Source organism: Quercus robur, chromosome 2 (assembly GCF_932294415.1).
Source record: "Quercus robur chromosome 2, dhQueRobu3.1, whole genome shotgun sequence".
NCBI lineage: Eukaryota > Viridiplantae > Streptophyta > Magnoliopsida > Fagales > Fagaceae > Quercus > Quercus robur.
Window position 1 is genome coordinate 92445013 of NC_065535.1, and position 24683 is coordinate 92469695.

At 35.4% G+C, this 24683-nt stretch overlaps 1 long non-coding RNA gene across 1 annotated transcript; it reads right to left on the reverse strand.

Annotated features, from left to right (window-relative positions):
* Window positions 1-10436: 10436 nt before the first annotated feature.
* Window positions 10437-12197, reverse strand: LOC126707533 (uncharacterized). Its single transcript, XR_007648981.1, has 3 exons — window positions 11928-12197; window positions 11189-11428; window positions 10437-10855 (listed from the first exon to the last, which is right to left on the reverse strand). It is a non-coding gene; the product is annotated as an uncharacterized LOC126707533 (long non-coding RNA).
* Window positions 12198-24683: the final 12486 nt, after the last annotated feature.

The window sequence follows — 24683 nt, forward strand, 5'->3', positions numbered from 1 at the left end:
GTTACAATTTGATGAAGAATACATTACTTGAACGTGCAATGGGTTACAAAAAATTTGTTAGACAGTTTCAGTTATTGCCAAAAAAAACTCAAAAATTCAGATATTAAAACTTCTAAAAGACCAAAAAATATAAAAGAAATACAAAAAAAAATTACTAAACAATAGAGAAATATAAGAGATAGATGAGTTGCATTCAAAAGAATAATTCATGGCTGTGGAGGGGTGAGCTCCCTTAGAAGGTACTGTCCGCTTTAGGTTCAGGTGTGACCCTCACGGTTAACACACGATGATACACTTTCACTTAGACCCAGCGCTTATAAGTCGAAAGTGGGAGGCGTAGTTCCCTGAAGTGGGACAAAATTGTGAGGGTCACACTTGAACTCAAAGCGGACAGTAAGAGAGCTCACCCCTCCACAGTTGTATTTTCCTATTTTTTTTAGATGTAATTTCCTAATAACCTTCAATCCTCCTCTTGTTATCAATTATGATGATCTTCCTTTGTGTAATTTATCCATTCTGTGTTGAATGTCATGCGATAAATCAATTGCAAATTGAAGTATTTATCTTATGTCGTGTTGATAAAGTAGCTATGCCTTTATCTGTTGCCATTGTTGGCTTTTTTTTTAACTAATAAAAAAGCAGGAGAACTTTATTATATTGAAATGTAATACAAGGCATACGTGTATCATATCCCCCCACCCAACCACATTCGTTTTTTGTTTTTTTAAAAGAAGATTTGAATGTGTGGCCTATGGCACTATGCATACAATTCCAAGGGTGCGTACACTAATCCAAGTTGGTCTACCTTTATGTACTTTGTTAGAGGTTGTTAGTGTGCTTTTCTTGCTCTTGATAAAAATAAATAATAAATAAGTAAAATACGATGTCTTTTCTAAGTTTTCTTCCCCCGCGTTTCCATCAGTAGATAGCTATTGTTCTTTCCCCGTTGTGTAATTTTTAGATGTAATTTCCTAATTACCTTCAATGCTCCTCGTTTTCAATTATGATAATCTTCGTATGTGAAATTTATTCATGTAAGTTGTGATTCCATCTGACATTGTGTTCAAATGTCATGCAATAAACCCAATTGCAAAATGAACTATTTACCTTATGGTGTGCTGATAAAGTAGCGATGCTTTTATTTGTTGCCATTATTATTTATTGTCTTCTCTACTGTCAGGTCTTTGAATTCATGGAATTAAATTTTGGGTGATATGTTCACTGTGGCATGTTTCTTTTCACCAAAATTTGAATATATTGTAGTGTGAATTTGAGTGAATAAGTGAATCGATGGCTACTTGTTACCTAAAAATGCATGCATGGATCTGAAAACCACTGCTATTTTAACCTGTCAAATATGAAAAAATTATGCTTTCTCACCATATTAAAAAGATTAGTGGCGGTAACAAGAATGGATTTAAGCTTTGTTCATAAGTAGATGATTAGGTGTAAGATATTATTTTAAATTCATAATATAATATGTGTTTTTTGACTCTTTTTTTTATTGAGCAAAGGTTTCAAAGTTCAAACCATCTTGTGTTTTTAAATTTATATCAAGTAATATTTGTATCTGTAATTTTTCTTCAAATCCTTAAATTCATGCAATCAAAATATTAATTACACCATACATCATAGAATAAGCGTGACACGTGGATTATATAGAAACTTTCATATAAAAGTTTTTGAAATAAAATTGAAGCATGTTCATGCATTTTGCGAGTCCATCACCTAGTAGGTTATAGTAGCTAGTAGTGTAGTACAAACAAAGTATAGTCCATACACCATTTTTTGCGTCATGTGCAAATTTTCGTAGCAAGAAAAAGTGACATTCATTTTGTATCCAACGAAGTTCTTTCACTATAAATTATGTTTTTTTTTAGCTCCTTTCCCTCTCCTCAGAGATCAAACAATAAAGGAACTATGTTTTCAAAATCATATTGGTTAATGGGTAATCAGATTTTTTTTTTTTTAAATCTTTAGCCAAATCCCAATTTGTAACTATTATTGATATAATTATAAAATCATCTATAACTTTTTCTTCCTAGATAAAATTATAACAATATTTAATTTCAATATTTCTTCTCTAGGAACCATACAAGACTAAGGAAAATACGGAGTAATAACAATATAATTATTTTTTTTCACTATAAATCTATCAACTAATTCGCTATTGCTAATTTAAAATCAAAGTTGATACTTATAGTTTGTGGTATGTTTGTGTCGATCAGTTGATAATTATGTGTGTAATATATTTATGAATATAACAACTTACTAAAGTTGATTTTACAATAAATTTAAAAAAGAAACAAGAATATTAAAAATTAGAAATTAGTACAATAATTTACCGGAAAAAATACACCAGAACATCTGAACATGAACACCGAAAAAACCAATATCTAATATAATACATCAACTTTGTGATTCTACACTCAAGATTTTGTAAAGAAAATCCCAATTCATCTCATTTGAGTCTGTTTTGAAAAAAATTTTAAAATTTTTAAATAAAGACTCTTTTTTCTTCTTTTCTTTTTTTTTTGTCCCTCACTCAGCATTGTGCTTCTTTGCTGCACTGCTTTTTCATGCAAAATAATTTCCACACATATATATACCGTTATCATATATAAATATCTATACTATTTATAAAAGGATTTCCTTCTTTGAACTGAACTTTTATGTGGTTTAGAAATATCCCTAAACCTTGAATTTAACCGGGAAAAAACTTGAGGACAATCCGATAAAAATATATTTCCAACTCTACTTAAAATGCCTACAAAATAGTACACTCTTCTACTAATCTATATCTTCAAAACAAACTTCATCCCCCCTCCCCTCCTCTTCTAGCTTATCAGTGCTTAGTTTCTTTGTTTTCAGGCACGTAATCCTCTTTGATGTTGTGCAAGAAAAGAAGACCTAACCCATAATATTCAGAGAGAGAGAGAGAGAGAGAGAGAGAGAGAGAGAGAGAGAGAGAGAGAGAGAGAGAGAGAGAGAGAGAGAGAGAGAGAGAGAGAGAGAGAGAGAGAGAGAGAGAGAGAGAGAGAGAGAGAGAGAGAGAATAAAAAGCCATTAGGGTTCCTTTTTTAGGTTTCCTAGAGTAAGTGAATGGACTAAACACCTAGTACATGCCCTCCCAATTGAAAAGTGTATGGAGGTATCACTTTTTTTTTTTTTTTTGACGTACCATGGAGGTGTCACTTGAGCTAAAGGCTCCGTACATAGAATTATTTAGGTCATTTCTGCACCAATTCAATTTTAACAATCAAATAAAATGTCTACCAAATAAACTACCAAATAAACTACATAGAATTACCTATTATTTTACCAAATAAACTATAAGTATCGACTTAGACGTTAAATTCGCAATAGTCAATTAGTTTATAGATTTATAGTAAAAATATGATTATATTGCTATTAATTTTAAGTAGCCTTGTAGAATTCTAAGAGTAGAAAGATTGAGATTAATTAACTGTGCAAAAAAAAAAATGATTTTATTATTTACAGAAATATTAGTTTCATAATTAATATATGATTTCTAATTAAAGAATTATATCAAAGATCTGATTTCCTAGTCCAATATGATTTTGATAATGTAGTTCCTTGATTGTCTGACCACTAAGGAGAGTTAGCAGCTCTAAAAATAACATTATTTACAGTAAAAGAAAAGGACTTGGCTTAGTAATGAAAGTCACATTTTTGTGCGAAGAGAACATACACCTGACGCAAAAATGATGCATAGACTCTCTTTCATTGTACTACAAGCCTACCACGTAGTGACTCGCACACTGCATGAACATGCTACAATTTCATGCAAAATATTTTAAACAAAATTTTCCTTTTTTATTCATGTATTATGATTACTTTATTATGTATGATGTCATTAATGTTTTTTTTATTGTGGATTTAAAGGTAAAGAATTTGAAGAACAATTACTAATATAATTTTAACACATCATCATACCAATTACTAATATACGTTACTTGATATAAATTTAACACAAGATCATTTGAACCTTGAAACCTTTGCTCAAACAAAAGTGCATAATGTATTATGAATTTGAAATCCTTTTTAATATGGAGAGCATAATTTTGGTGATATTTTCTTAGGTTAAAATAGCTGTTGTTTCAGATCCATGCATGCATTTTTAGGTAAAAACTAAAAATTAGCAATTGATTCACACCACAATATATTCACAATTGGAAAAAGAAACTTGCCACAATGAACATATTGTAAAGAAAGACTATTCTAGAGAGAATATCTGGGAATCCAAAGTAATGAATTTTGTATTATTGCATAACTGAATAGATTACAAGAAAATTAGGATATTTATACAAGATTAACAGCTAACCACCTCTAACAGATTAGCGCCAATTACTCCAGCTTCTGACAGAATTTCTAACGAACCAATAGATTAGGAACACATCCCATTATGTAACTAATTGAGTCACTAACAGTCTTATAAACTACATGAAGTTTATGTCTTGATACCAAACTACATGTCGTTTTGGTCTTCTTTTTAAAGACTGAACTCTCTTCTTCAGCTATCTTTACACGTATCACCCAAACTTTAATTACAATGAATTTTAACAGTAGAGAAGTGAAGTGGAACTCAATTTAAAACATGGACCACCCTAAATTAAGTGGTTGATCCTTGGAAAGTCACCCTAGTGGATATTGCTAAATCAATGGCCAACCTAGTCAGCCGACAGTACAATATTTTACAAAATTGAAGACACCAGAAGCAAGCTACACTAGATATTTTCTTTTAATTTACAATGCAATGTCAAATCTGCACTCTCCAATCCTCCCTATTCCAAAGGAAATAGTCATTTCATGGGATGGAATGAGGGAATACTTCAACATTAACTTAGTCAAGGGTTGCACAGGGGGCTTAGAGTAATAACAGAATGTTACAGTTAAGTAAAAAAGGGAAAACCAAATGTTAAGGATTGAAAACAGCAAGGGACAACCAGAGTTAAGACTTTCTACTATGCACTAGATGTAAGACCCCATCTTCACTTAGTCTTCCTTCCAATGCATGTTTGAAATGTATCTTCTATAAAATGGGGATTAGAAATTTTTGATACAGAGTTAAGAAAAAATAGAAAGCAAAAGGGACGTGCCAACACAGGACTCTGATACAAAGAAAAAACAAAAAGTAGAAAGGGACTTGTTGAATGATAAAAGCTGAATATGTTATTGATAAACAAAAGAGCCTATAAATAGGCTTTACATCACAACACTTTATCTAGCATTAACCACAACTACTATAAAATAGGTAAGCACTATCCACAACTCCTACAAGCTAGGATAGCAACGTGAGACACTTCACAGCCATGAAATCTGGCTGATATCAAATAACCAAATATCCTATAGACTTGGTCAAACTACCAAATATCCAAAGATACTTCCAATTAAATATTATAAAATAAAACATTAAATCTTAACACCCTCCCTTAAACTGAAATCTGCAGAAATCAGTTTAAAAAGAAAAAATCAACCCTCTACAAAGTCTTCCTTTGCGGCAGCATGTGAACACACTCCAAGTAGACCACGTAACTTCACAAATGTAGCCAACTTGAGAGGCTTGGTCTGAATATCTGCAACCTGGTCTTCACTTCTGCAGTAAACCAGATTAATAACTCCATCATTCGTGAGATCCCTCAAGAAATGATACTTCACATCTATATGCTTGCTTCGACCATGTAGAACAGGATTCTTTGAGAGCTTTATTGCTGAGCTGTTGTCACAGTAAATAAGAGTAGGTCCATCTTCTTTGAACTGCAATTCTTCAAGTATCTTCTTCAGCCAAATAGCTTGACAAGCACAAGTTGTTGCTGCAACAAATTCAACTTCAGTGGTTGACAATGTGACGATTGGCTGCTTCTTTGATGACCATGAAACAGCTCCTGTTCCTAACATGAAAACATAGCCCGAAGTGCTCCTTCTATCATCTTGATCTCCAGCATAATCACTATCAGTAAACCCAAACAAGTCTGACTTTTCACCCTTCTTGTAGAACAGCCAAAATCTCTGGTTCCTTGCAAGTAACGAAGGATTCTCTTGGCAGCTAACAAGTGTATTTCTGTTGGATTCTCCATATATCTACTTATTAAACTCACAGAATACATTATGTCTGGCCTTGTTGCAGTTAAATACATCAAACTGCCAACAATTTGCTTGTAAAGTGTACTGTCCACCTTCTTCCCTTCATGATCTTTGTTTAGCTTCAAGCCAAACTCAGTTGGAGTGCTTACAGGATTGCAATCCTTCATCTGAAACCTGTCTAAAACATCTTGCACATACTTCTTTTGAGAAATAAAGATCCCATTAGCTGATTGCACTACTTCTATGCCAAGGAAGTAATGCAACATACCAAGATCAGACATTTCAAATTCAACCATCATAGATTTCTTAAAGCTTTCAAATATGGCTGTATTATTTCCAGTATAGATTAGATCATCTACATATAAGCAAACAATGAGCATCTTTCCTCCATCCTCAACTTTTATGAAAAGTGTATGTTCATAAGGACATTTTTGAAATCCTTCTTTCAAAAAATAAGTTTCTATACGATTATACCAAGCCCGTGGAGCTTGTTTTAATCCATATAGAGCTTTCTTTAACTTATACACTTTATGCACATTGCCAAGTTTTATATAACCAGGAGGTTGATCGATAAATACCTCTTCTTTCAAATCTCCTTGGAGGAATGCTGATTTCACATCCATTTGGAAGATAGGCCATGAGTTTTGAGCTGCCATAGCAATCACCAATCTGATTGTATCATGCCTTGCAACCGGAGCAAAAACTTCTTTATAATCAACACCAAACTCTTGCTTGTAGCCCTTAGCAACCAAGCGTGCCTTGTGCTTATCAACCTCACCATTCTCCTTCAACTTTGTCTTGTAAACCCACTTTACACCAATTGTTTTCTACCCTTTTGGAAGATCACATAGCTCCCATGTATCATTTCTCTCAATGGCTGTAATTTCAGCATCCATAGCCTTTCTCCATTTTGGTTCTGTGACAGCCACTTCAAAATTGGTAGGATCACAATCTGAAAATAGAGCAAAGTGAGTGAGTAGGTCTTCAGATTGATCAATTCCAGCTACATTATAATCATACATCCATGCTGGTCTTTTTCGAACACGTTGAGGCCTTTGTGATTCAGCTGCAAGTGGGCTTTGATCAGCCATTGGAACATTTTGAGTGACTTCCTCTTCTTGCTCATTCTCCATAGGCTGCTGCCCTTTCTCTTCGTCATCAAAATCTGCTGGAATACTTTCTTTAACACCATTTTGATTCCATGACCAGGTGCTTTCTTCATCAAACACCGCATCACGGCTGATGACAATTTTCATGGTTCTAGGATTGTATAGTTTATAAGCTTTTGACTTATCACTAACACCAAGAAAAATGCATTTTTCTCCCTTGTTATCTAGCTTTTTCCTCTTCTCATCTGGAATATGGGCATAAGCAATACACCCAAAAATCCGGAAATGATCTACAGCAGGTTTCCTTCCGCTCCATGCTTCCTCTGGTGTCATATTTTGAACAGCAAATGTAGGACTTCTGTTCAAGATGTGAATACTCCAATTTACTGCTTCAGGCCAAAAGGATTTTGGAATTCTCCCTCTTGTTAACAAGCTTCTCACCATATTGAGGATGGTTCTGTTTTTCCTCTCTGATACACCATTTTGTTGTGGTATATAAGCAGTTGTCAGCTCTCTTCGAATGCCATGATCATCACAAAAAACTTCAAATTCGGTTGAGCAATATTCTCCACCACGATCTGTTTGGAAGGTCTTAATGGTGTTTCCTGTTTCATTTTCCACACAAGCCTTGAAGCTTTTAAATGCACAAAAAGCTTCTGATTTTGCCTGTAAAAAATAAACCCAAGTTTTTCGAGTATAATCATCAATGAAGGTAATTAAGTATCTTTTACCTCCATTAGAACATGGTGTTATCGGGCCACATATATCAGAATGAATTAGCTCCAAAGCTACTTTTGCTCGCCATGACTTCCCTTGGGAGAATTGAGAACGATGTTGTTTGCCAACAACACATTCCTCACAAACTTGAGAAGGAATACTAATCTGAGGAAGACCTGCCACCATATTTTTCTGTTGGAGGGTCTTCAATCCACCAAAACTCAAGTGGCCATAACGAAAATGCCACAACCAAGAAGAATCTTTTACTTCAGCTACCAAACAAGATTGCACACTTGTAATCTTCAATGGAAACAACCTGTTTGAACTCATTTGCACAATAGCAATGGCTACTCTAGTAGGATCATAAATCTCACAAACACCCTTTTGAATAGTGATTATATAACCCTTTTCTTGCAATTGACCAGCACTTAACAAATTGCTTTTCAAGTCAGGAACATAAAAGACTAATAAATTGTTTCTACAAAACCATTCTTGGTTCTTATCTCTATATCACCCTTTCCCATCACCTTCACAGTGGAACAATCACCAAAACGTACTGAAGAAAGAAAGCATTCATTTAAGTAAGAAAAAGAAGACTTACTTCCACACATGTGGTTACTATAGCCCGTATCCACATAGCAAACATCAGATTCAGGTTCTTGATTAGCTTGAACAGCCATTAACAAAGTTTCCACTTCCTTCTTTTCAGCAAAATTTGATTGTGGTTCCTTTTCTTTGTCTTTAGGCAGCCTAGTATAACATTCAGAACGATAATGACCAAATTTATGACATCTAAAGCACTCTACCTTGGATTTGTCAAAACGTTGATCTCGTCCTCTGCCTTTGCTCTGAAATTGTCCATCATCAGCTTTGAAATGCCTGCTGCCATCTCTATTGCCTCGTTCTCCCCTTCCTCTACCTCTACCCCTTCCTCTAGAGTTTGAGAAATGAGTAGAGATAGAAGCCTTTAAAGCTTGCTCCTCTGAAGTTGAACTTCGGTTCATCTTCTGTTCATGGACCAACAAGGAGCTCTGCAGTTCATCAAGGGAAAAAATGCATCTATGTCTTTCGATTCTTCAATGGAACACACGACATAATCAAACTTTGGTGTCAGAGAACGCAATATCTTTTCAACAATGGTGACATCTTCCATCTTCTCACCATGAAAACACATTTTGTTGCTAATCTCCATAGTCCTGGCACAGTAGCTAGTGACAGATTCTCCATCCTTCATTTGTAGAGTCTCAAAATCTCTTCTCAAGGCTTGAAGCTGTGCACGCTTCACTCTAGCAGAGCCTTCATATTTTTTCTTCATGGAATCCCAAATATCTTTGGAAGTTTCTTTGCTAAGAATTGTTTCCAAGATGGGACGATCAATTGCCTGGAAAAGGTAATTTTTTGCCTTTAAATCTTTGAGCTTTCTCCCTTCCAACTATGTTTTCTGAGCATCTGACAAGGTTGTATTTGGTGCTGGTGCTTGAATTCCAGATTCAACAATCGGCCAATACTCTTTGGACCGAAGAAAATTATCCATTAGCATACTCTAATGGTCATAGTGACCATCAAAACGTGGGATTGCCGCCTGCACAAAGTTTGAATCTGTAGCCATCAATACTATTTGAGGACTCTTTCTCTCGTGCTTTTCTCACTGGCTCTGATACCACTGATACAGAGTTAAGAAAAAATAGAAAGCAAAAGGGACGTGCCAACACAGGACTCTGATACAAAGAAAAAACAAAAAACAGAAAAGGACTTGTTGAATGATAAAAGCTGAATATGTTATTGATAAACAAAAGAGCCTATAAATAGGCTTTACATCACAACACTTTATCTAGCATTAACCACAACTACTATAAAATAGGAAAGCACTATCCACAACTCCTACAAGCTAGGATAGCAACGTGAGACACTTCACAGCCATGAAATCTGGCTGATATCAAATAACCAAATATCCTATAGACTTGGTCAAACTACCAAATATCCAAAGATACTTCCAATTAAATATTATAAAATAAAACATTAAATCTTAACAATTTTTTGGGGGGAAAAAATAAGAATGAAGATGCAAGAGACCATCTTTGCCGACTCTTCCTGCCAATGCATGTTTGACATTTATCTTCTATAAAATGGAGATTAGGGAAAAAAAAATTTGGAGATGGTGGGGAGAATAAAAAAGAATGGTTACTGTCCAAGCTAATATTGATGAACAGTTGGACACCTACTCAGAGGTGCTATAAATCCGTTTTTCTCCTTATACCTGTTGGTATACCATAACATATTGCTGATGCCCCAATCAAAAAAGGAAGTGTGCAAGCTTCACGAGCCTGAGACATGAATGATTCAATCTTTGGACCATGGTCACAGGAGTCCTTAAAGGAACTTCTGTCATGAGCTTCAGGTGAATTTTTCCTTCGGGTTTTCCTCCCCACATTACCTTTACAGCCCCTTATCGTCATGGCCTCAAATTCTTCCACTACTAAATCACATTGGGCACAACCTAAGGAAGGACTTGATCTTTCTCTTAACCAAGCATCAAGCATGGCCTTCCCAAATCGGTCAATATCCTTGTCTGTCACTTCCCATAGATTGGCAACAATGACAGGAGAACCAGCTAGCAGATAGGATAGTGGAGTTCCTTGTGGAACATAACTTCCATTTAGCGTCAAAGAACCACTACTGCATCCCATCAGAAGAGTAGCAGCACAGTTTTCAAATTTTGAATCTCATGCCTAGGAATGTACTGTGCTCCTGCATCAACATACAGAACTAAAATTCAACATACTTTAAAGGAAGAATATATGAAATCACTGTGATTAATTTTTTTAATTGAGCACACCACTTCCATGACCAAAATAAATAAAGAGATCATGGCTTTTCAAGGCCGCAACCAATTCTTCAGCAGTCGGTGCAGATCCAGCCTTCCCCTGTAGCGTTATTTTCAAGAGAATTAAATTTAAGAAAGAAATAAATTATGCAACTTATTTAATATAAAATGTGGGTTGTGATGAATACTTTCCAAATCACAACGTTCTTAAAAAAAATGATTCAATTGCATGGTCCAAAGACAGGTGTGCGCAAAAGTATAAATGCATGCACGCAAATGTTCATAGGTGCATATAAAACATGCATGTATGTATGTCTGCATCTACATATGTACACATGAATGGCACTACACCATACAAAGTACAATTACATTTTTAATTTTAGCATTCTTCAATCGTTTTCTTTTCCGACGGAAGGAGAGACCAAGAAGTTACCTCCAAGTTGTGATCTCTAAACCAGTTCTCAAATTCAACTTGGGTGCTGCTGAGATCACCACTGGGATTCAACAAGTAAAATGCATCCACGGGATCTATCAAAGGAAAGGTGCTACAAATCCTCCCAACTTGCTCTTGCCGGTGGTGGCTTCTATCAAGTGTTGCAGAGATGCTGCCAACGGAAGGCATGCGATAAACCTCCTGGTTTCTTAATACTGGTAAATTCTCCCATGGAAGCATCTGTCAAAGTCAATGGGATTGTTAAAAATAAAAAGGTATCGAAATAGAACAAATCATCCCCCCATTCCCAAGGATAGAATACAAGCTGCAGACTGTGCATGAATCCAGAAACTTGTTCATTGCTTAATTTGCATTAGTAAGCAAAAAACAGACATCTCCTAAAATGACAAATTTTACTTACAAATAAGTGCCAAAGACCATGGATGAAGAATCAGGAGGAATACATTACATTATTTTCATCTGGACTAGTGCTTAGTAGAACACATTAGCGTATGTGTAGAATAGTCAAGTTTAATTTTGTACTGAAGGAATATTGCTTAGTTACTTTAAGACCCCAAAACCAAATACTCACTTAATAAACTTCCTATTACCAGATCAATAAATTAACTAATGCCAACTTGAAAATCATTTGAATAGGTGGAGACATCAACTACAACTTTACAACATGAATCTCTGGATCAGTAAAAATATGAACAAAAATGTAAAATCAAAGACCCACCTGCACTTCACAGTCCAACACTAGAATTATTGGCTCTCGATTTATAGTCTTCCCCTACAAGCTCATTCGCTGCTTCTTGTATTAGTTGGAAGGCCAGCTCAGACTGCTTGTATACTCCATTAGAGGCATTAGACAATGTCCCACACTTCGCTTCATCGCAATATCCTACTCTACCAACATAGCAACCACTTCTTAAGCACTGCTGTGAAATACATGCTTCTCCTTCAAGTGCATACTTGGAGCCTCCAAGAATAACCTTTAGAAGACTCTTATTTACATCCAGTTTGCACTTAGTTTTTAGATCACGCACCAGTTACTTATATACTATGTCCAGGCGGTTGCGATCAGACCATTCTCCCAGAAGCAAATATTTCCAAGGACCCAACCATGAATCCTCTACGTTCCTAGTGGATGCCATCATGCAAGCACTAACAATTAAATTGTTTCTCAAAAATGAATACCCAAAGCTAAGATAAAACTATGAACTGCAGTGAAACACTCTCAAAGGCCATTAGAAAAAGAGCATAAGTTGACAGTTGTTACCTAAACTAGAATCTATGCAATTAGAGAATAAATATGGGAACAAAGTTTGGGTAGGGCTGCCGAATCCCAAACACTAATGAATCCATGCAAGTCCACACACAATAACATAGAGGCTTACACACAAAAAGGAGGCATTCAAATGTAAAACGAAAAAAGAGGTAACCTGCCTCAGTAATTTACCCAGACTACAATCAAGCTTCTTTCTCCACATCCACCATAGTGTCCTATTCCTTTTTGTATCTTCTAAAGGAAACATTGAAGATGATAAGTAGTTATCCTCCAATATCAATTTAAACACAGGAGCTACATCATCAACAACAGTGGAACCTCATGGACAGTGCCAATGTTCACCCAAGTCCATGCTCTTACAAAGTTTATCAGAGCCAGAGTTAGCATCATCATCAGAAGCTTTTACCAAAATTTTACAGAATATTTAGGATGTTATGCATAAAAGCACTGGTATGTGTATGAGATACCATGAATTTACAAATTCCATCTCTCTCAAGTGTCAAATAAATACCTTCTATAACAGGATCCACTGGCAAAGTACAACAACAGGTTGTCTCTTAGAATTCAAGCGCGACACTAGCATCCATGCACGCACACATGTAGGATAACACAGCAAATCTTTTACTAAACTAGCATAAGCACCTCCAAGCAAACTTATGAAAATGACTGTCATGCAAGGAAGGCCCACAAAGAATTTTGCTACAAATTCTTCAAGATCCTTAATAGAGTCAGGTGCAAGCCTGCAGCAGGAAAAAGAAACTTGAGTTATGAAGTGTGATTTGATGATTCAGTCTTCAAAGGCAATAGCCACAACCTGATCAAGTTGTTTGTTTCTTCTACTCCGCAGCCAGTAACATGTGAGCCCTGAAAATAAAACTTATTAAACTATGAAACAGCAAGTGCTTATACACTGAAGAACCAAGTGACTATCAAAAAGAACAATTCCAGAATCAAAATGCTAATCTGCAGAGCAAAAGATGTATTGCTGGTACCCAAGTTCTTGTTTAAACTTATTAACAAACAAATGTAACATCTGAATGGGGTAGGGGCATGAAATTTTCAAATGATTGTTCATTTCCCTATTGAGCAAGAATTTCCTGAGAAGGTTAAAAATTATAATTATTCACAATTGCCATCAGAACAGATAATGGCAGGGAGGAAGGACAACAACAGAACTTCAATTGTATCATTGCATAACTTGGAACTCACTTTCTGAAGTGATATCTACTGTTTAGAATAAAATTCCCCAAATTCCTGATCTCCTATATATAATGTATTGGGGTCTTTGCTGCAGAAGTCTTGTCAAAATAATAAATATTACACTCAAGAAGAGAGCATTTTATCAAATATTTTATAATTAGCCTTACGAAACTCAAGCTGAATATGCATTGAGATTATTAATAACCAACTTACCAAAGTGAGATATTGTCCCCATCTTATACTTGTAGCCACACTAACAACATGCAAACTCAAAAAATAGAACACATGCAATATGCTTTAAAACAAATCACCGGGGAATTACTAGAGTCAGTTATGACTTACATATTGTTCAATGCATATTTCATTGATATGATTTACAAAGGTGATTTATATTTCTACAAAGATCTTCAAAGACACAGCCAACAACTACATTGTAATTTGACATTGTCTCAAGTTTTATTGGAGTGTTGGACATATAAAATCATAATTGTGGAAGGGAGCAATGGACTAAGCGAATTGATATTCACAAAAAGCCAAGTTATTATTTCCTTGAAATTTCTTAAGTGGCCTCAGATGTGACCTTCCATTCTGCAGTGCAAATCTCATCAATTATATAAATAAATAATGAAAACTTTTGTTGTCAGCAACTATGTGCTTTCCGAAAATGCTTCAGAAAAGCAGGAAAATAATAATTATTATTTAAAAAAATATATACAAATTGGAAAAAAAGTGAACATAAAAATCAAACTAAGGGGAAGATTCACAAAACTTGCGGTTGGTCCAATAATTAAAAATGGATAGGCAAACAGAGAAGCTTGTGAACCTACCTCAGCATCCACGAGGTGTTGTACTTTGCATCTCCCAATCATATTTGAAAAGAACTGGTAATTAAGATGAGTGCCAAGTGAAGCTTGATGAAAATATGAAGCCCAATGATTTTCAGAGAGTGCTTTGCAAGAAGGGGACAACGGAAAAAACTCAGTTGAGGCAGAAAGTACATTGATGGTAGCAAGTAATTTAGAAACCTGTTGTGTCATTAAAAGTAGCAGTTAATAATCTCCATGATTACATGAAATTATGAAACAAAGTCTACTTCAGCAAGAGAACACAGAGCTTTCAAAATTCAAAATAAGAGGGTTTCGTTACTTATCCAAAAAACCAAAAAAAAAAAAAATATATATATATATATATATATATCAAAATAATAGGGAATTACTTGCAACTGCAACACATGGAAGCTGAGGTAAAAGTGGAATGAACTCGAGTAGATTTCTAACAATCCAAATTCCAAAACAGAATTTTTTGCAGGGAAAAAAAAAAAAAAAAAAAACAGAATTTGATATCCCTGTATCTAACTCACAAAATTCATACTAACACCACAAGGTCATATTGCAACCAGATCCGATAAAAATACCTTTCTATAATTAATAAGGGAAATTTAGATAAAAATAAATCACAATTATGACAATATATTTAGATCTGCAAATAGGACTAATACATAAACCAACTAAACTTAGTTGGTAAACAAAAACCACAATTAAAATTCCTAAAAACTCTTGTATAGTCCCAAATCCCAAAAAGGACAAAAATCATATTGATTTATGTCTGTTCAAATTATCCATTTGATTCTCAAATAAACTCTCAACCACATATTTTGTCAATCAAGCTTTCTAGGTAAATATCAATGGAAGATCATACAACAGCAAGAAGCTTTGAGACCGATCAAAATGGGCAACAGCATCTTGGTGTAAAGTCAGATGATTCAAAACTATTACGTCTCCCATAAGTTTCAGTGTCACATTCATAATAAGATTTGATTTGTGGTCACGAACATTAATTGAAAGCCACAAGTTTAGGTATGTATATTTTATTAAAATAATCGTGACCTAATAATTTTATTTAACAAAAAAGATAATGAAAGTTGAATCAAAATAATTGCTCAAAATAATTGCACAATCTATTTTGCCATTGCCAACCTCAATAAATAGAAAACCAGATTTTAGATCAATTCCAAGTTTTATGGGACAAATTAACCAGATTGTTTCTTGATTACAATAATGAGATTTACGATCCTTTGAAAACAATTTAAGTAACACGAGGGGAAAAAATAACTACAAATTTGTTTTGTACTTTAATAAGAGGGGAAATACTGGATTTGCATAATTGCATAAAAAACTAGATTAGTTTTTTTTAAAAATGACGGCCCATCTACTAGAGAATATAAGTCATCATGCAACAGAAATAGATACTTGGACTAGATATAAATTAGTTCAAAAGATCTACAAAAGGGAGACAAGATAATTCTAGAAATCCAAGACACAGGATATACTCCTTGCAATCATTGGATGACAAGCCTTAAATCACCTTTAAATTCAGTAATATGCCCCAGCAAAAAGTTCCAACAACCAACGATCAAACATAAAGAATCAATATCAAGACAGAAAATTTAAACAAATTTCACCTTCTGAAAAAGTATAGGAACCTCACGGCAGAGAACAAAGGCCAGCATCAACCAAGACACTAATTTTGGTAAATGAATGTCAAATAGATCACAGCAAGAGGTCCTGGTAACAAAACCAACAAAAAAGAGAAGGCAAAGGAGGTTAGTTATCAATTTTTGATCGCATAGAGAGCCTATTAGTGCTATTATAGATCCAAAAGTTCATCATTTAAACAACAAATACATACTTATGTCATGTCATACAATTTAATATACTATCAAGTCATTGCACACAGCTCTGAGTGAAGAGAGTAATCTATCAAACCTATCGTCTAGGAGAACAGTGTGTGTGTGTGTGCGTGTGTGTGTGTGAACATGTGCGCACACAAGCAGACAAGTACAAGACCAGAAAGAAAACAATCTTTTAATCTGACAGAGTTCATTAGATGAACAACATATGCAACAATGCAAAACAAATATGGACACAATTTGATGAGGTGAATGAAATATCAAAACAACCCTTTGAACATTCATTTACTTACCACACCACATCTTCAATGGGGATATTAGAAAAGGTAGGAAAAAAAATTATTGTCCTTAGTAAAACCAAAAGATCACCACTAATTTAATAGGCATATTGACAAACAGAAGAAAAGATTATTAAGGTAATATAACCTAAAAATCTCATGCCCCTGAGAATCACAGTCCAAAAATTTTCAATCCCATAAAAGTCATGAATGGTTCAGGAATTATGATCATTCCTATGAGAGAAAGACAAGTTAACAGCAGCCCATCTAATTAGAAATCGGCAATATCTAAGTATTTATACCATTGCCATTGTTAAAAATTCTTCATAGGAAATAAGGGAAGTATAGACACATAAAGATCCATACACATGAATAAAATGCATAACAGACACACAAGCACCTATTGTAACATTGTTACAGATACCTGGTATCCTTAGAATGGTAACTCTTCAAAGAAAACCAAGATATGTTAAAAAGTATTGCCGCACGCTTAATAGTGAATGCATCTCCAGATATCTCCTTTTCAATAAAATCAAGCAAAAAAGTAGGTGGAACGGAAGAGTCAACATAACCAAACGAATTTCTGCTAACTAGGACTGATATGCTTTGAAACAAAACTTTATGTGTTTCATGAATCTGACCACGATCCCCAAAGCATTTTCCTGAAAATAAAAACATTAATTATAATTATATTTATAATAAGCACATAAGAAAGAAAGAATCTAAACTCCATGCATAATGGATGTCACTAATTAGCCTCAATTGCAAGAATGATGTAAAAGAAACAGAAGCTTGTCTCTTCATTGGAGAAACCACCGTGCAAGTCCCTAATAGTACTGATTTTGGAATTTTTGTTGAAATAGTTTTTCATAGTTGCTGGTATTGGTTTCAAACGTTCTCAAGCATAAAGGTTTCTTTTCATCAACGGAAAAAACAGTAGTTGTCAGATGTGATATAGTTTGATTGCTATCACTTTAGCTACAATGAATCCTCCAGCTCTTACTCCCCAAACCCGATTCCAAGTTCAAGATCTCCAATTACAGTGGTTGAAAATCCAAATGGACCCAAAGTACTGAAGCAACTGTGGTTTGCCCCAATTTCCACATCCTAATAAATATCATCAAATGCAGTACTCCATCTCCATCACCTAAGTACCACAGATACTACCACTACATAATCCAAACACCATGAGCGTTGGGAAAAGAGATTTAAAAGGAGAAGAGAGCTTAAGAAGAGGAAGTTAACATGTTGGTATCAAATGAGGAATTTTTGTGGAGTTGTTCATGAGATGAGTTCAAATTCCATCTTTGTTGAGTGGAATACAATTTGCTCTCCAAAGTCCAATGGGGTTTTCGGGGTGTGTAAGTTGGGTACATTATATCAAGCCCTATACAGTGTTGTTAAAAGCGCGCTTAAACGCAAAGCGTAGAGCCCTTGGAGCTTTTTTCCTCTAAAGCGAAGCACGGTTTTTTGAGCTTTTCGTAAATTTTTTTTTTTTTTTAAATCCTGATTTGATTTTTAGCCATTAAATCTTTTTTTTTTTTTTTTATAAGTAAGAATATAATATATACGAATGGCTACTCTATGCATGAAAAACCTATGTTGCACGGACACGGACACGGACACGGGGATATAGCAATTTTTTAAAAATAAGGACACGACCGACATGACGGCGACACGACGGTTAAATAATTAATTATATTTTATATTTAGGCATATTTTTAAATATTTTTAGACATAAAATACGTTTATGTCTAGAATTTAAATAATGTAAGAACTACAAATAAGTAAACTAACACCCAAAGTAGTACAATAATACACAATATTTAAAACTATAGCAAGACACACAAAAACAAAAATCACTAAATTCATAATAAATATTATAATTTATAAGGCAAAACAAAAGGTTGAGTAAAGAAATACATTAACAGTAAGACTCGGATTAAAAAAAAAAAAAAAAAAAACAAACAAACAAACAGAGAGAGGAGGTCGAACCTGTTGTCCACGCCGAGAGAGAGAGAGAGAGATCGCCAGAAGGAACAGGGCACAGCATTACTCGACGCCTATGGAGCTCCCCGATCTTGCTCCGGCGAGGAACAGAGAGAGGAGGTCGGACCTGTTGTCCACGCCAAGAGAGAGAGATCGCCGGAAGGGACAGGGCACGGCGTCACTCGATGCCTATGGAGCTCGCCGATCAGCCCAATCTTGCTCTGGCGAGGGACAGAGGGCAGCGGCAGAGGTCAGAGGGAGGGTGGGTTAAGAACTTGAGAGGTGGGTTTCTCAAAATGACTTCTTAGACTCAAAATCTGTGATTTTCCTTTCTTTTTTTCTTCATTGCTGGCGTGTCAGACGCGTCGGAGCCGTGTCGACGCCACGACAACGCGTGTCAGAGAAACGAAAAAAAAAAAAAAAAAAAAAAAAAAAAAGACACTCGTCGGACACCGAAATCCGGCGAGTCGTACCCATTCTGGTGTCCAACACTGACACAACGCCAAAAATGGCGTGTCCGTGCAACCTAGTGAAAAACATAGAGCAAACCCAAAAAATACAAGAAGGAAAACAAAGAAAAAACAAAAAAGAAAACCAATCCACAGATTAAATACAAAGAGAAAGAGAGCTAATGAAAGAAGGGAGAGAATCACTAGTCGTGAGTACCCAAGCCCGAAACCAATCAAAAAGAGTCCCACTAAAAGAAGCAAGCATCTGATCACCAAAACTATCCAAATCCTCAAAAGTCCACATATTCCGTTCCTTCCAAATACACCAAAAGATGCACAACGGAACTAAATCCCATATTTGAGACGAGTGCTTCCTCAACCAATTCCACCAGCCAAAAAGCAAATCTGGGATCGATCTAGGTACAACCCAAGACAGGCCAAAAGTTATAAAGACAAAGCTCCATAACCGATAAGCCATCTCACAATGAAGAAGTAAGTGATTTACCGTCTCTCCACAATGTTGACACATAATGCACTAGTCCACAAAAACCAATCTCCTCAATCTTAGATTATCACTCGTTAGGATCTTATTCCAAGCTACACACCAAACAAAAAAGGAAACTCGCCTAGGGGCCTTTACTTTCCATATAGCTTTCCAAGGAAAGACAATTGAAGGAGAATTCCTTAATTTGTTATAATATGACCGGATATCAAAATCCCCATTAAGCTTCAACTTCCATCTCATCCGATCTCCCACATCCATTGGAGGAGTATTAGCTCCCAAAATACGAAGAAAATGCAGCCCTTCATCCATCTCCCAATCATTAAATTCTCGAATAAAACGAACATCCCAAATTCTTCTATCCTCCGCCCCCTGCCTTGACAAAGATGCTTCAACAGATACCTCCTTATCAATGGCAATACCATACAACCTTGGGAAAGCCAAGTGAAAAGGTTGATCCCCACACCATCCATCCTGCCAAAATCTCACTCTATTCCCCAACCCAACAACAAATTGACAATTTTTGCTAAAATCCTCCCATCCCATGCGAATACATCTCCACAAACCACACCCATGAACTCCCCTACCCAGTTTTGAGGTCCAACCCCCCCATTCTTCCCCATATTTTGAAGTTACCACCCTCCTCCATAACTGATCCTCTTCCTTCCTAAACCGCCACAACCATTTCCCCAATAAGGCCTTATTGAAAGTAGTAAGTTTCCTTATCCCCAAACCACCATTAACTATAGGCGCACAAACTTTATCCCATCCTACTAGATGAGTTTTGCTATCACCCCATAGAAAATCCCTTTGCAACTTTTCAATTCTATTAGCCACATGAGTAGGAATTGTGAATAGCGATAGAAAATAGGTAGGAAGACTAGATAGTGTACTCTTAAGTAACATCAATCGACCCCCCTTAGACAAATACAGCTTCTTCCACCTGGCTAATCTCCGCTCAAATTTTTCCAAAATAGGATTCCAAATTAAAGGGGAATTATGTGAAGCCCCCAAAGGCATGCCAAGATAAGACATAGGCAACTTTCCAACTTTGCAGCCCAAAATTTCAACCAGGACATGCACATCATCAACCTCCCCTATTGGAACCATTTCACTCTTATGCACATTAACCTTCAAACCTATTACCACCTGAAAACTAAGTAACAACAACCGAATATGAAAGATTTGCTCCACATCCGCATCACAAAATAGGATAGTATCGTCTACAAACAGTAGATGTGTAACACATTCCCCACCACCCCTCCTACCCTCAACCTTAAAACCACGGATCAAGCCAGCTCCCTCCACTCTTCTCAACATCCTACTAAACACCTCCATCATAATCAAAAACAGCATAGGAGATAGCGGATCCCCTTGTCTTAAACCTCTTGAACTACCAAAGAAATCAGCTGGAGACCTATTAATCAAAACAGAGAATTGAACTGTGGATATATAAGTACGGATCCACTTACACCAATTCACTCCAAAGCCCATTCTATGCAACAAATTCAACAAAACCTCCCAATTCACATGATCGTAGGCTTTCTCAAAATCAAGTTTACAAATGACTCCAAGAACCCTACTCTTCCCTCGGCTATCCACACTCATTCGCAATAAGAACTGAGTCAAGAATTTGTCTCCCACCCACAAAGCTATTCTGAGTCTCAGAAATCAACTGATCTAAAACCACTCTCAATCGATTTTCCAAAACCTTAGACAAGATTTTATACATACTCCCCACCAAGCTAATAGGTCGAAAATCTCTAATATTAGAGGCATCATTCTTTTTAGGAATTAATGCAATGAAGGTAGCATTAAGGGATTTTTCAAACTTACAATGTTGAAAAAACTCTTCAAAGACCGCTAAGATGTCTTTCTCCACTACTCTCCAATAATGATGATAAAATGTCATAGTAAACCCATCCGGACCTAGAGCTTTGTCCCAAACTTCTCAGGCCGTGCCAAGGACAGATTTTCTTATTTTACTTGTGTTTAACAATCTTAATTCGGCAATTTTTATTGTCTTACTTCTGGAGTAGAACTAGTTCTTTCATCCATGCTCTATAAATTCGTTATTTGGGCTTGTTGGGCCAAAAACCCCGTCCTATTCTTGGTCCAATCCAAATTCAGTCCTTACAATTGTTTTTATCATGATCAAAAATATTAATTAGGTTTTTAGTGTAAACAAAAATTAGACATCATTCGACGACAATAGACTTTACCAATTTAGCTATTTAAAATCCACCAAGAAAATTTAAAATATAAGAAATGATAAAATATGAAGAAACAAAAGTATTCATACCTTGAATCCAATTAACTCAATTAATATCTAATATTTTTTTCAATATAAAAAAATATTAGCTTTTAAATTAATATTAATAGCATTGATATTTGTATCCACATTACTATTCTCTCTCAAAAATCAAGAAGGTGGGCATTGGATATCATTTTAAAAAATACGCTGGTACTTTTGTGAATTCATTTTTTGTTGCATTGATTTTGGTCCCCTAAATTTGAGTTTTATAATTTGGTTCACTAAATTTGATTTCATTCTTAAAATTGTCCTTTCAATATTCTCAAAGGCGATTTAGTCTTAAAGTGCCAACTGCCAACATCTCTCTCTCTCCTGACCAGTTTGAAAATAAAATCAAACTGGATGGACCATAATGAAGAGTATAAAATTTAAATTTAAAAATAAAAAATAAAAAACCTTAATGTAAACAAGTCCAAACTTTAAAGGTCAAAATCATAATTCAGTCTTGTTTTTATTAAAGGATAAAATAGTGCATATAGAAAACTAAAAGCTTGGAATTCTCCACTTTACATACTTAAAATTGCTTTTCACTTTTTAGATTTAAGAGGGGAGAAAAATTCCTTCAGCAAAATTGCCAAATAGGTGTCAAATATTACTAAAAAGCTTTAAAGAACTCTTTTACACAATGCCTGCCAGAGCAAATTTTGCTAAACCAAACTAATTTCTTTAAGAATTGGACAAAGTTTACCATATGAACCAATCAATGGCTCCAGGACAACCCCCCCCCCCCCCCCTTCCTTGGCATGCTGGGCAATGCCACTGCATTGATCGTAAATTAATCTCCTAGTAGGCAGTTTATCCATTTCCTCTTGAGTGTCTCATAAGTTCATTTCACTTGAATCTAAATCAGAGTCATAATTGAGAGGTCATCACTATCACAAACAATCTCTGAGTCATCACTCATCATCATCAATTCATCAACACCCATTACTCTCAACATCAACATAGTGGGGGGTTTGGGATGATTTCATCATTCAACTACCCATTTTTTGAATACTTGGATTGAGTGTGATCAGCTCTAACAGACCAATATGACCTTTGCTGTAGGGGTGGAGACACTACATGTTGTCGGACTATGTCATTGTTCTGCCAAGAACTCTTAGTCTATTGGATTCAAGCATTCACTCTGTCATTGCAATTCTTAAGATCAGCATTTTGTGTCTACATGGAATTGCCTTTAGCCATTCCTGATTGGCTAGTACCATACACTGAGCTTCTAAATCACATCTGGATGTCCCCATGCAAAAGAAGTAGAATTCTGAGGAAACTTGGGTCTTGCAAACACATTATGAATTTCAACTGACTGACCTGTGGACGAGAGCTTTATATAAATTTGTGAGCTTGAGAAATGGGTCACTATTATCATCCATAAGAGGATTCTACCTGCCTTCTCTGGAACTAATCGTTGTAAGAATTTCTATTAGTGTATAATTGTTTCAAATACTTTAGCAAACTGTTGAACCTTTAAAGAAGAAATTATGATGAGGATATAATCCTTGCAGTCACTAGTTAAACCAAGAAAAGGCCAGTGTACTAAGTTTGTGATAGGAGTAATATTTTTTATACCATATGGTTCAAAAGATGTGATTTTACTTCATATGCACATAATATACGATTCTTAAAGATTAGCCTAACAAGACTGTACTACTTGAAAATTCATTTATCTACTTTTAACAAGATGACACGGGTGAAATAGTCAATAAAGTACTCTCATTTGTTCCATATGTCAATGCCATGCACACTTTTTTTTTTTTTTCAATAAATCAATGACACATTATCCATAGCTATCCATTCGGGCTTCCAATTGCCGAAACCAGTACAAAGGTGGAAGAAACCATCTAGAGATTCAATCAAGATAAATGTTGATGCTGCTTTCAAGGATGATAACTCTTCCATTGCAGTTGTTGCTAGAGATTGGAGAGGGGAAGTGGTATTTGCTTGTGCTAAGAGAGTATATTCCATCCTCCCTCTTCAGGCAGAAGCAGAAGCCATTAAATAGGCCTTAAGCTTCGCTAAAAGTATCGAAGTTGCTGCTATGATTGTGGAGAGTGACTCCAAAGACTGTGTCGATGCACTAGCACCTTCTAAAAAAAAGTTCCCAGGAGAATTAGAGGTATTTGCAGTGAAATTCTCAACTTGATTTCACTTATTCCTGGCTGTCATGTTACCTGGATCCCTAGGGGGGCAAATAAAGCAGCTCACTCTCTAGCTAAATGGTCCTTTTTGAACAATGTTCTTGGGTCCTTTGATGTTGGTTTTGGCCCTCCCTGTTTTGAGATTATCATTAAGGACGAGGCTGTTGTATCCTCTTTGTAGCTTTGTTTTGTCTTGTGAATAAAATTCTTGTTCATCAAAAACAAAAAAAAGATGACACGCACACTAGCAGTACTCTAACCAAAGATACTAACACACAACATGACAGAGCAAGTTTACCAGTGGCCAGTCTCAGATTTTAGACAATGATAATTGTAAACCCTTGACATGTGAAGAAACGGAATAGTATGCTACTGAGCATGAACTTTTTGTCTACTGGAAAATAAAGGTAACTGAGCACATTAAATTCCAAGGAAGACTTGATAGAATCAACTCTTAGATCCTAACAATTCTGGTACAAGTTTTAGAAAATTTCAGCTAATCAAATTCTGAATAGGAGATATATTGAAATTTAGGATATTGATTTTATATGGAAATGACTACAGCAGCATCTAGAATAATTATAAAAGATTAAGCATAACAAGCAGAAAGCTTAATATATCGTACAAAGATGCTGAGAATAAGAAGAA